General features: G+C 32.6%; 1 long non-coding RNA gene across 1 annotated transcript; it reads right to left on the bottom strand.

Moving 5' to 3' along the window:
- Window positions 1-3,881: 3,881 nt before the first annotated feature.
- Window positions 3,882-10,892, bottom strand: LOC143048916 (uncharacterized). The gene is made up of 2 exons (XR_012969938.1): window positions 10,432-10,892; window positions 3,882-5,232 (listed from the first exon to the last, which is right to left on the bottom strand). It is a non-coding gene; the product is annotated as an uncharacterized LOC143048916 (long non-coding RNA).
- Window positions 10,893-11,117: the final 225 nt, after the last annotated feature.

The raw sequence follows: 11,117 nt of genomic DNA, 5'->3' as shown, positions 1-11,117 counted from the left end.
TATTTTAGACATATAAGAAAAATCAAGTATAATTGTTTTGTTTCTGTCATGAATGAAAGTGAAATAATTACATAAAGGCAACAGTAGTATACCGCTGTTCAAAACTCATAAATCCATGGACAAAAAACAAAATCGGGATAACAAACTAAAACCGAGGGAAACGCATTAAATATAAGAGGAGAACAACGACATAACACTAAAATGTAACACACATAGACAAAATCCCACGAGAATAACAAATATAACATATATATATAACATCAAAACCAAATACATGAATTTGGGATAGACAATTACCGTGACACGTCTTATCGCAATGTGAATTTACACTCAAAAACATATTATTCGTTTTTAGCAGCCAGTTTGGTTCCATTTCGTCAAAATGAGCTTCAGAAACATTGCTGTTAGTAATTCGACTTCATTGAATCCGTATCAATATGCCCTTCAATCTAAACCCTTAGCTTTATTTGGGATGTGTATATATATATATATATAATTATCTAAAATAATAAAAAGTAAAAAATAACTAAACTAAAATACCGAAATCCAAGGACAATTCAAAATCGAAAGCTCAATCAAATCAAATGAATAGATAACAACTGTCATATTCCTGTACAGGCATTACCTTGTGTAGAAAATGTTTGATTAAACCTAGTTTTATAGCTACTAAAAACTTCTCACTTGTATAACAGTCGCATACAATTCCTAAGTATTCAAAAGAGGGAGCAAACGATCAAACAACGGTTACATCGCATTACAAATTAGAAGTCAACTGCGGATTTATATCAATGCTTTCGATTTTCCATGTTCGCATATGGTTACTGGACGAATTATACGGCTATAGACCATCATTTCCAAACAACAACACATCACAACTAACAACAGTGTACTTAAAATTGAAACAAGAATGAACCAAAAGCTTACCGACAACAAGGGACTTTAACGTTTGTACTTGGAAAGAAAACGGGTTTACCAAAACTAAAGTGTTACTTCTTTTATCATTAGTTATTACAAAAGTTCCTTAACATACAGCTTATTTACCAGAGATTTATACTCGTTATTAAGCAATTAATAAATTCATACAAAATAGAAACATCACACGACATACCCGATATCCGGTTTAATAAAATTAAATAACACTTTTTATATACTGATTGCTATACATCTCGATAATATAATCATAATGATATCTTCTAGATCAATAAACACAAACCTAAACCCTATAGATATTCGTTTAGTGAAATATCTCTTACTGCATCATGTAAAATATCAAATAGTATGTATCTAAAGATTAACATGACAGAACGAGTAGACCTTGTCGTTACTTACTTACTTACTTAATCCTCCTCGTGTCCATTTGCACCTGAGACCACTAACAACGCCATCCACTGTTACCTGTCTTGCATCTTTCTTTCTGCCTCTCCCCATGTCATTCCCATGATTCACAGTCCAATATCTATTGTGTGTCGCCATGTTTCTTTTACCAGCCCAGTAGTCAGCACTTCGGTGTTGACATGAATATCAATTATATGATCATTTTTATAAATTTCCTGTTACAAAACTTTGAATTTTTCGAAAAACTAAGGATTTTCTTATCCCAGGAATAGATGACCTTAGCCGTATTTGTCACACCTATTTGGTATTTTGGGTTCTCAATGCTCTTCAACGTTGTACTTGTTTGGTTTATAACTATTTTTATCTGAGCGTCACTAATGAGTCTTATGTAGTCGAAACGTGTGTCTGGCGTTTGGCGTATTAAATCATAACCCTGGTACCTTTGATAACAATAAGACTCCCTCTCTTTTTGTCCCTCTGTAGGTGTCCATCGAAGAGCTATCTTGGTTATGTCATGTTTGTCCTTTCGTAGGACATGGCCAATCCATTTCCATCGCCTTTATTTAATCTTTCTTCTCTGAAGTCTTGTTGTAAGGTGTTTATTACTTATGTGTTTATTTTCCAGAAGATCTTTAAAATTTTACAAAGACATGTATTATGGAACACAGTTTGTTAAAGGCAGATTTATAACCCTCTGCACTATATAACAAAACTGATTTTACATTGCTATTATAGATTTTGATTTTTGTGGACCTGGATATTGATGTTGTTTTCCATATTGTTCTTAGTCTACAGAAAGAAGTTCTGGCTTTGTTGATCCTTGTCATTATATATTTGCTAGTGACATTGTCCTGGCTGACATTGGTACCTAGATAAGTAAAATTTTCCTTCCACTTCTTCTATTTTTTTTTTTGCCTTGTTTGCTAAACCACCAAACACCACAATACACAACTTCAACGCAATATATGTTCATAGAATTTGAACGAAAATAATTTCATTCTAATTCTTAAAATCCACCGACTGAAATATATTTATCTTCGGAGGCCAACATATGAGTTCAAACCCATTTAACAGCTTATTTTTTTTTTCAAATAGGACTACATGCGTGGATTCAGACATTTTGATAATGAGGGTTCCAACCCCCTGGACACCATGCAACATTTACATTTAATTTAAAAACGGAAAAAATATCGAAAAAAAAGGAGTTTCAAACCCCAGAACTTAACCCTAGCTCCGCCAATGAACCAGCAGTGAAGTAAAACCAGGATAAGAAATCATATCTATGGATAAGGAAGAGGCATTCCTAAATAAAGAATGATTACCAAATAATTATACTGTCCGTCTGTTTTCTCCATTATGACATGCTGTTCTTCAGTCCGTATTTTTCTTGTGATTTTTAAAAATTGATATCCCTCAATCTTGTGATCTTTCTTTCCCTTCCTTCAAAAGATTTTTAACTAAATTCGTTGAATACGCGGTCTCCGAAAATATCAACCTTCCTTTTTTTACGCTTTACACTATATCTACTATTTAAGATTCTATTTTGATCCGTCCTTTTCCTTTTATCATTTGTAGTGTTTACGTTTTGTCTGATTGATGTATACCCAATGTAACTTTGAATTCATACTGAGAATCATCGAAAAGTACGAATTTTTAGTGTTTGGTAAAGTTTAACATTTTAAGCATGTCATATTTCAGGAGTGTTTACGACTTCAAACATTCCAATATTTTCTAAAAAAAACCAAAAGAACTGAAAACTTAAGGGTAACCTTAAAATCACAAAAAAAATCTATATTAAAAAGCATTATTTTCCCCTAATTTGGTTGACCGCGATGAAATACACGTGTCACAGATGACTAGATGTTGTACCTAATATCCCGTTTTCTTTTTAACGATTGTGACATAACAAAATTTTACATATATCATCAAAATTTAACTGGTTATCAGCGCAAATAACACGTTTAAAGCAGAATGAGCTCACACTTCCGGAGCACCATAGTTCAACCCTTTTTTTAGGTTGCTCTATCATATTGTTGTACCTAAGCCTTTAGTTTTACCCAAATTGATCAAAATAAGCTAAATCTGTATTTATGTGACCTTCAGTAAAGCCATTCAGCTAAAGATGAGCTACGCATGTACTTGGCGTGTTCAGCAAATAAAGATAATGAATATCAACTATGAAAGTGAAACCAGGGTGAACCATTTGGTTGACTGATTCGATCATCAAAAAATGCATTTACAGGTAAAAACTATTTTTTGGGGCATATAATATGAAGTAATACATACCTAGAAAAATCAAATTGCACGTGCTCACTATCTTTTTATATTGATATTAATGTGTAAACTGACTTATCTGACCGCAGGTAGTCAAGTATATTGTTATTTAGATATTGTCTAGACTAAAATACACACGAAATGCCGATATTCATTTTAAAAGATTCCATGTTTTTGTTGGGTTTTTTTTTTATTTGGATCTACGTTTTAGTATGTTATAAATCAAATCAGAGAATTTGAGTTCATTAGACGAACAGGAATTTGACAGTTAATGACTCTTAAACTTTATTTATCACTGTGGAGATAAAAATTGTTCTCAAAGCATGCCTTTTAGGGAGAACAAGCTACTAGTAATTGTTGGTTGTATATCCCTTCTACCGCGAAACGTTTGGTTATAACTGCCACGTTTGTATTATTTCAGCTTAAAAATTAAGTTGTAGTTTGAAGACGCCATCGTGATTTGGTTGACATTACGGCTTTGCTATAGAAAACCCTGGGTAAATGCCACATCTAACCAAAATGCATTCTTTCGTTTTTGATTGTGTTAACACCGAATGTGTCTGTTTTGCTACTAGGGGAACTAATTATAATAATCAGGAACAACTGAGTTTACTACAAGTTCTCGAGTTCATTTTGATCAATCTTTATTTTTCTCCGTCGAGTTTGAAGATTGTTCTTGTCCAGTTTCTTCTTTGTCATGCTGTTTCCTGATTTCCTAGAATTCTTATTTCTGGTAACACATTGTATCTTCTTCTATCTTAAAAAAACAACCTTAGATTTACACGCATGTTTTCACACAGAAATATGCGATAAACTGTACCTCGCTGTTTTATTTAATTCTAGAACAAATCTCCTGATTACAAATGTTTCTTTAACACCATACGCAGAATGCGCATGACTGAAATGTTAGGAAAGTCAGGACATAAAAGCACAGATTGCGTAAAAGCACCAAAGTAAAGTCCTACTTTTTTATAGTTTTTAAAACTGCTATCGATAGTAAATTATACGGTATTTGAAAGTTTTAGTTTATGGTAGGCTGGCATGACAAATGATATTTCACTTAACATACTAAATTGTCCTCTTCAAATATTGCCTTTGAAACGTGTAAACCTTTTCCCTTTGATAAAGTGATATTAAATTCTGCTACGTCCACACATAAGTTTTTGCGATTACACACACGCTTTGGTTTTATGATCAAATCTTTTCTATGTGAAGAACAGCCATAACATGAATCAACCTCTCCAAGATGCTTATCACCTGCAAAATACATCTGAGTTACGAGACTTTTATGTCCATTGTTGCCGTTTATTTTAAAATGGAGATGAGCGGGTCGAAAATCATCTGCATTTGCACTTGTTGTATATTTTCCAGGATAAATTGTTTTAAGTTTATATATTCCATATTTGTTTGTTCTTACAAATCCTCTACAATTTGTTTCATTTTTATATTTCCCCTCATGGTTTGCTTGCCACATTTCGACTTTCACTCTCCGTAAAGGAGTTTTGCAGTCCTGTGCAAAAACTATTCCGACCACATGAAGAGGTACATTTTTCTTGGCGCCGGTTTCTCTTTTGTATTGACAAAATAGTCTCTGTCTAGGCGGATCTGGATAATAGAATGGTCCTAGAATATCAGAACTTGTTGGTTTACATTTCATTTCTGAGGACTCATTCATGAAAAAGAGTAATAAAGTAAGAAGCAAAAACCACTTCTCCATACTTGAATTCTATCTGAACTGAAAAAATGGTATTTGACTTAAAATTATCCATGTAATAGGATGTACATATGGGAATTTTCATTTGTAAGGCCACACAATTATAAAAGATTATGAACGTGTTTGCTCATATATACATGTATCTATATTAAAAAAGTGTAATTTGTGCGATGTTTTTTTTTCCGCAATATTAAACAACTTGTCATTAATAGTCAGTAGTTGTTGTTAAATCTATATTTCACATTTAATTGCGTCTCCGTTGTTTATTTTACGTAAGAAGTTAAAAGGCACATGGCGATAAAAGATAATTGTTTGAAAGTCTTTGAAATTAACTTTAACATTAAAAACGGGATTTTAACATGTCATTCGGTATGTAAATTAAACTAGAACTTTTTTCTTGCTTTATTATTATAGAAAAGGCATATTATTTATTTTTCACACGGAATAATGAGATATATTCAGCGATTTGGTTTCATTAAAATAGTTGCTCTGAAAATAATATGTTTATGAATATTTTGAAAAGTTATAATATGACATAAATATCAATAATGTGGTCATTTTTATAAATTTCCTGTTTACAAAAGTTTGAATTTTTCGAAAAACTAAGGATTTTCTTATCCCAGGCATAGATTACCTTAGCCGTATTTGGCACAACTTTTTGGAATTTTGGATCCTCAATGCTCTTCAACTTTGAACTTGTTTGGCTTTATAAATATTTTGATTTGAGCGTCACTGATGAGTCTTATGTAGACGAAACGCGCGTCTGGCGTACTAAATTATAATCCTGGTACCTTTGATAACTATAATAGTATCGGTCAGGTGCAGATTTTATGTCATTTATCAAAGAGACCGCTAGACTTCAGTAAGAAATGCTTCTGTTTATATCACATCAAATTAATCATATTAGATATTAAAAGTATAAACCCAGTTAAATCCTACAATAAAAACGCACGTTTTTTCTTATACTTGCTCAAGTCAAGTATGTACCGCAACTTTGATATTGAAAGCAACAACTTATGTCAAATCTCACTATTAAAAGACCTAAGAAAGAATTCATTACTTTATAATAACAAATGTCTTGAACACTGTAAAGTACTATAGACATTTCATTACGCATGTGGTAATTAAAGGCAACAGCAATATACCGCTGTTCAAAAGTCATAAATCGATTGAGTGAAAACAAATCCGAATTACAAACTAATACCGAGGGAAACACATTAACTATAAGAAAGAAAACATCGAAACAACAGAAACACTGAAGTGTAAAAAAACGACAATGCAACGCACACAGAAACGTGTTGAGAATAGTTCGAAGTTATAACGTTACGTTTCCCGTATTTACGTTCACATGTTTGTGGCGTTTCTTACACCTTGTATGGGCTTCGCCATTGTAAATATTATACGCAAAGTACATATACGACTTACTTAGTTTATTCCACACATTTATGGTGCCGTGACCAGGATAAGATGGACAGCAAGCTAAAAGCAGTCAGAGCTGGTCACAAAAGGGCAGTAAAGAGACTTTTACGGAAAACGGAAGATGATTCAAACTTGGACAATGAAGAAAGTGCTGAACTTTTAGAAACATTAATTCAAAAACAGAAAATTATTAGTGCATTGGACGAAGATATTATGAATTCTTTAAAGGAGGAGGACATCGAGGAAGAAATTCTAAATGCAGATGAGTACAAATTCTTTTTGAACACCAAAATACGACATTTACGGAAAACATTCGTAAACAAATTATGTACTGATAATGATATCCCACCGCATGATCACGCATTACCTTCTCACACTTTTGAAAACATTAATCAACACAGTTCTGTTCCGTACACAACACAAATGTATCCCGTTCAGCAACCTAGCAACCAAAATCACCATTTGCCGAAACTTACACTACCCATGTTTAACGGAGAAATTCTGGGGACTCTTTGGAATCTTCCGTCCATTACCATGTAACACTCACAGACGTACAGAAATTTAGTTATTTAAAATCCCAGCTTGTTAATGATGCTGCAAGAACTATTGACGGGTTACCGCTCACAAACTCAAATTACATGGAAGCTATTAAACTTTTAACACACAAAACGAACTATAAGATAACAATTGCCATTTTCCTGACTTGGTACAGGACATTTTATATTAAAAAAAAATGGGCTTAACCTGGTTATGTGGCCAGTCAAACCTCGTGCTTGTATGGCAATATTAAATATAACACTACAATTACTTCATTACATGACAGGAATACAGTACAAATAAAGAACATATAGGACAGAGAAATACACTATATAAAAACATCCGTTACAAAATACAGGAAAACCAATGCATCCTCGACTTGGCCTTGTTTAATTCCATTTACAAAGAGGAAAATGTGTTTCGTAGTGTGTAAAAATTATGCATGTTAAAGTAAATATGAATGAGCAACGATAACAGAATTAAAAAAACATGTGTTTGCTATTAATTCAGATAAAATACTATTATAATAACAAAACACTTTTCAATCTATTGCGCTCGGGATTGATTCTAAAGTCTCAAGTTATTACATTCAAATTATGCGCATTTTCACAAAACATCTGATACATCAGATGTTTATATATTTATGTTAAGTCTCAGAGCTGAACAAAAACAATTTTCTATGCGTTATTATAAGATGCATAAATAAAAAAAATGTGTTATCATTAATTTTTCTATGGGTGCCACGACGAGTGTCCATTGTGGAGTAAGATCTGTTGACCCTCCTGCTGGACTTGATACACCTCCCACCGTACCCGAGTTTTGTGAATTTCAGGTTGTTACGGTTTGTTTTTCTGTGTAGAATTGTTGACTATTCTTCTTAATTTTCTTTGTTTGGTTTGGTTTTTATTACTCTTTTGTTAAACCTAGCTTTATTAATTATTAGTTTTGTATATACCTTTTGTATTCCGTCTCTTCTTGACATATCCAAACACAACTTTTTGTATCTACATTGGACATTCTTATCTTTAATGATTTTTGAAAGCATTTGTAAAATAAAGTTGAGTCTAGTGTTTTTATTTCTTCGAACAAATATAAATTCGTTTTGGTTATTTGATTTTGCCATGTGATTATGGACTTTCCGAATTGATTTTCCTCTAAGTTCAGTATTTTTGTGATTTTACTTTTTTTTTCAAGTATGTCGACTTTTTAAATATATTGGATGATCAAATTATGTTCTTATTGATCGTGGGAAGTGATACTTGGCCTTGCAGTAGTGAAAGTTTCTTTGACTCTTCTTTCACCAAAAACACCCGCATAGCAGACTCTTGTCATCAGATAAAAATGACAGTTATAGTGTATCTTGTCACATATGACAATAAATATATTACGATTATCGTAGCCACATTACATATTTGTTTCCTTGATTGTGACATCACCAAATAAAACTTCTGCTTACTCTTTCGGAGCGCCTGTGTTCACCCCCAATTTTTGCCGGAGTTCAGTCTTTTGTTTTCTATGTTGTGTCCAATGTACTATTATTTGTCTGTTTGTATTTTTCATTTTTAGCCATGGCGTTGTCAGTTTGTTTTCGATCCGAGTTTGACTGCCGCATTAGTATCTTTCGCCCCTCTTTTATCAACGAATGTGTTCTTACCATGAGTAAAACGACGGAACCACGTGTAAAACAGGATATGATAACTGTTCCAGAGCACCTTAGATCATTCCCAATTTTGTTGTTCAGTCTTTACTTTTGTATATAGTAATTTGTATACTATTGTTTATCCTTTTGTCGTTTTTCGTTTTTGCTATGGTTTTGTTAGTCTAGTTTGTTATAAGTTTGATTGTCGTTTTGGTATCTGACGCATTTTTTAATATACTTACCGTTCAATAATGTCAGAGTAAACGTCATGTATTACCTCCGATGAAGTATTTGTATAAACATATATGAAAGGCTTTCACGAATCGAATAAAATCACTTCACAATTGATTAATTACCACACTAAAGCTGATAACAAGACTATATTTTTGGTTCATAATATTTTCCTGCATCATAGAACAATACCTTGACAGTTTTTTTATGTATCGTTATTCTGATACAATAAACACAAGTCATGATGGCAGTTTTGAAACAATGAATTCGTATTCAGTTCATATCATATGCAAAATAAAACAAAGGTATTTTAATTTACCAGTATATCAGCAACATTATGTTTGTTTTAGGTATGTCAAATAATAAAACATGATCTGAGAATATAATTTGTAATTTTATTCCACTGCATGTTGATTTTGATAGTGAAATAAACATTTGATTGGTTGAAACTATAACACGTGACGTCGAACAAAACTTCATATTCCCCTCTGAGTGTCATATTCCCCTCTGAACAATACTTCTTGGTAGATCGGGACCTCATAGTATGACGTTACGCGCGGTTAATTTACATACAGTTTTGAAGGTGTTTTTTTTAATAATATTAGTAAATTCATTACCGTGTTTAAATTTATTCCAGCGTTAAAAAAAGACTTACTTTTTATCCGTAGACTAGTGTTTAACAATGTTGATACTGTGTTAAGTTATTTAATCAAGCGGATAAGAAAACAAACGTATGTAAATTAATATCTTATATCCAAAAAGTAAACAAGGCATGGGCAGTGGAATAAAACATTCATTTCCCTTAGCATCGAGAGATATGAAGATTTGTTCACCCTCGAAAAATCATATTTCCCTCGGGCACAGCCCTCGTGAAATATGAATCTTCTTTTAAGAACAAAACTTCATATCTCCCTCAGCCACGATAAATAAATGTATAATGTCTATAATTGTATATACTCCTTTACGTGTGTTAAAGGAATGACAGTAGATTCGACGTGTAAAAACTTAAAATAACGTAATATTTAGATTAATACGAAGCAATAAACCTGTGACCACACACAATAATTATCAGATTCAGAACAAAATTAACATGACAAACAGGCTGGTAACAATCGATGCTGTAAAGTTTTCGGTAGCGATAGTTTCATATAAGAAACAAATATCTACTTTCAATTCTCCAGATGAAATGGAAATAAAGTTCAGAGAGTCTATCAGTACAACGCTGAATAATATTAGAAAAACCAAACGGTATATTTTGGTGTTGTTATGTTAGTTTCATTACCTGAATTATAACAACTGTTCCCATCTTTGACATTTAGTCAAAGTATTGTCGCCTCTTTGGCAATCCTACCACTCAGTATATTATATTTTAAAAATAAAATGTTTATACAATTAAAAGATTAAATAAAAATTTCACAAAATAAAATGCTAAAATGGAGTAAATGAGAAGAACCAGATAAAACGCATACTTTGTTTTTGGATATGACGATCATGGCATTCCGAAGTTACAACGAGTTGGTGACCGTAATGGAATTTCACAGATGATAGCGGATATGTTCCTCGGATCGTAATTACACTCTAGTTACCTTTTCAGGAATGTGACCTACCAAATTAGACTTATTATCGGGTGTGTATTAACATGAGCAACACGGCGGGTGCCACTCGTAGAGCAGTATTTACATACCCTTCTGGAGCACCTGCGATCACCTCCAGTTTTGGTGGGTTTCGTATTGATTATACTTTATTTTTTATCTTGTGTTTTTTGTACTATTGTTTGTCTGTTCGTCATTTTCTTTTTTAGTCATGGCGTTGTCAGTTTATTTCCGATTTATGAGAGATTTACAACGGATAGCGAAATATTCGGAAATAGGGAGTTAACAACTGATCCGTTACCATCGACACACCAAATGATGGACAACGGTAAACTCATTTGTTGATATACATCTGATAGTCTACATTAACATTATT

This window comes from Mytilus galloprovincialis, chromosome 1 (assembly GCF_965363235.1).
Source record: "Mytilus galloprovincialis chromosome 1, xbMytGall1.hap1.1, whole genome shotgun sequence".
Lineage (NCBI taxonomy): Eukaryota > Metazoa > Mollusca > Bivalvia > Mytilida > Mytilidae > Mytilus > Mytilus galloprovincialis.
The sequence above is the reverse complement of the archived record's forward strand: the minus strand, read 5'-3'. Positions and strand labels throughout refer to the sequence as shown.